Consider the following 3,659-nt stretch of genomic DNA (forward strand, 5'->3'; position numbering starts at 1 on the left):
GGGGGCAAGCTCCCTCCCTTGGACGCCCCCCTAGATGAGATCTAAGGGGGCCGACCCCCTCTCCCCTTCCCCCTATAAATAGTGGGGGGTGGGAGGGCTACCATACCCTTCCCTTGGCGCAGCCCTCCCCCTCTCTAACTCCACCTCCTCCTCCGTAGTGCTTGGCGAAACCCTGTCGGAGAACTGTAAGCTCCACCACCACGTCGTTGTGCTGCTGGAGCTCTCCCTCAACTTCTCCTCTTCCCTTGCTGGATCAAGAAGGAGGAGACGTTCCCGGACTGTACGTGTGTTGAACGGAGGCGGCGTCCGTTCGGCATTAGATCGGATCTTCTGCGATTTGAATCACCGCGAGTATGACTTCCTCATCCGCATTCTAGTAACGCTTCCACTTAGCGATCTTCAAAGGTATGAAGATGCTCATCCTCTCCATCTCTTGTTGCTAGAATCTCCATAGATTGATCTTGGTGATGCATAGAAAATTTTGAATTTCTGCTACGTTCCCCAACAGTGGCATCATGAGCTAGGTCTATTGCATAGATTCTATGCACGAGTAGAACACAAGTAGTTGTGGGCGTTGGTTTGTTCAATTTTCTTACCGTTACTAGTCCTATCTTGTTTCGGCGATATTGTGGGATGAAGCGGCCCAGACCGAACAAAAAATCAGCTCAGGACTATATTCAAGCATAGCCACCTGCTAGATTGATAACTTGTGGGCCCCGCTTGTAATATTTCAAGTCAACAGATTAATCGGCATGATTTTGTTTTTTTGCTAGCCATTATTCCTAGAGTCCGGAGTAATAATTAAAATCCCCTACAACTGTATTTTTTTGTTGTAGTAGGCAGATCTGATGTGAATTTCCTCTAATATGACTTACAACTAATATAACAATGCATGTATGAACCTTTTGGAGACTCACCACTTAGTTGGTGCACGTCGATTTCTGGCCACCCAATATGAAACGGTATGCATGCATGAACATATCGTGCTAATGTCTCGCGTTATTTTATGCTGCTTATTCTTATTTGCATGGAAGTTGTTTACCTATGGACCTTCATTTTTTTTAAATACCGTAATGCGAGCACTTTACATGCAAAAGAGTAAGGTGTCAAGAGTGTTGTGTTTATGTCGAATATTTTGTACTAGTTGGGTTATGCTTGGACTTGGTGTTGTAGTGTGGGTAGGATACGTGTAGTGTCGGAGTCAGACATGTTGTACCCTTGGCCTCTTATATATGATGAGGCACCCCACATTGTAACCTATGCCAACATAATAGCACAGGAACGCAGGGGAAACCGGCGGCATGTGCCGGCGTCCAGGTCGACCTGATGCGGTATTGTCGTGGTATCATGGGGAGGAGCGCTCATAGTCAGGCCCCGGAGATGTAGAAATATTGGTGAACCTCGTTAACAAATCTCGGTGTCGTCCTCGTGTGATTGCTTGGTCCTCGGATGATCAACGGTATGCCTCGGATTTATTCTAACAAGTGGTATCATGAGCAAGGTTCGAAGAGGCCGTAGAATTGATCTAGAGGAAGGTTTGATGCGTTGATCGGTATGGTTTGCGCGGTTGAGATCGATTGTACAATACGTCAGGCGAAGGCAATCTCGACGAGTTGTGAGATTTTTTGTTCAAAAGGACCATCTGTCAAACACAATTAACAGAAAAGACCACATCTGAATCACATTGACAAAACGGACCAGTTAGACCGTGGCGGCAGGCGCGGCAGCCAACACGTGGCACCTGCCGCCACGGGCTCTGGCGGCAGCACCTGCCGCCACTGCCTCAGGCGGCAGCCGTCGTGCCACAGTTTTTTCGTCTGTCCGACGGGATGAAGCAACTCTTGTGGACCTGCCGCCGCCACGCGAGGCAGCAGCTTGGCTAGTCCAGCTTGGTTCCACACCGATGCATGCATGCATGCAAAGAATGCTGAGCGAACATACACTGTCACACGCTATAATACATGCGCAGTCCCATCATTCATTTGATAAAATCTAGCAAACCTTCTGCTGGCAAAGGGTGCCACCGCAGCATGGGGCGGCAGGCTCTACGTCTTCCGTTCTCCGTTCTCGGATAATGCTTGGTGCTGTGATGCTCAACATGCCGCCTGCGACCATGGCGGCAGCTCTTGCCGCCTGCACCCGTGGCGGCAGGTGCCACATGTCGGCTGGCGCGCATACCGCCATGGTGCAGCTGGTCTTTTTTGTCATTGGGACTTAAAAGTGGTCTTTTTTGTCAATTTGATTCGGCAGGTGGTTCTTTTGGACAAAAAATCCGAGTTGTGAAGATCGGATTCTGAGTTCGCAGTAGATGCAGGCGACATCCGGGCAGCGTGGGCGCGCGTGGCTCTGAAGCGGAAGCGGTCCGGGCGGTGTAAGCTGTCCTATGGGGCTAGCTAGTGCACGTGTTCTGTTCGTGGACCGGGCATGGAAGGTGGCGCCTAGGTGCTGCGTGGAAGACTGCGGTGCAGATCTGATTGATACTTCATGGGAGATTTGTTTTGGATAAAAAAGATAGGGACCGAGTCCCTGGAGGCAACGGCCTCTCCTATCCGACACAGAGACAGAAGCAACAGATCCAATCGGCAGAAAAGGCCATCGCTGGTTGTGCTATCCATCGGAATTAGCAAGGGCAAGGCAAAGAAAATTAGCTTAGCATCAGGAGTTGAGCCAGGACAGGAGCTATACATGTGAAGACCAGAAGAGATTTTTTTGGTTGGAAGTGCTAGTACACTAGTAGAAAAGGGGCCAATGGTCCAGGCCGGTCCAGCCCATTAGTCCCGGTTCAATCCAGAATCGAGACCAATGGGGGCATTGGACCCGGTTCGTGAGCCCCAGGGGCCGGCCGGGCCACGTGGGCCATTGGTCCCGGTTCGTCTGGACCTATTGGTCCCGGTTGGTGGGACGAACCGGGACCAATGGCCCTCGCTCCTGGCCCACCACCATTGGTCCCGGTTGGTGGCCTGAACCGGGACCAAAGGACGACCATTAGTCCCGGTCCATTCCACCAACCGGGACTAAAGGGTTGGTCCTTGTTGCGGCCAAAGTTTAGTCCCACCTTGCCAACCGAAGGGGAATCAGACCGGTTTATAAGCACCTCCCTCTCTGCCTTATTGAGCTCCTCTGAAAATGAAAATAGATGCCCTTATATAGGGAATTTAGCCTAAATTCATACGAATTTCTCTTGAAATTTGTTATGAATTTAATTTGAATTTCCTCTATAAGCGCATCTATGCTCATTTCTGAGTAGCTTTTTATATAGTTTTTTTTCTTTTCTGCTATATTTATTTTTTTCTTTTTACTTCTAAGTTGTAATAAGTCATTAAAAATAAGCATCTATGCTCATTTTTTAGTAAAGTTAATCATAACTATTTTTTCTTCTATTTATTTTTGAATTGTAATAAGTCATTAAAAATAAGCATCTATGCTCATATTTTAGTAAAGTTAATCATAACTATTTTTTCTTCTTTTTATTTCTGAGTTGTAATAAGTCATTAAAAATAAGCATCTATGCTCCTTTTTTAGTACAGTTAATCACAACTATTTTTTGCTTCAATTCATTTCTGAGTAGATTTTTATATAGTTTTTTTTTCTTTTCTGCTATATTTATTTTTTTCTTTTTATTTCTGAGTTGTAATAAGTCATTAAAAATAAGCATCTAT

The sequence above is a fragment of the Triticum dicoccoides genome, chromosome 4B (genome assembly GCF_002162155.2).
Source record: "Triticum dicoccoides isolate Atlit2015 ecotype Zavitan chromosome 4B, WEW_v2.0, whole genome shotgun sequence".
Classification (NCBI taxonomy): Eukaryota; Viridiplantae; Streptophyta; class Magnoliopsida; order Poales; family Poaceae; genus Triticum; species Triticum dicoccoides.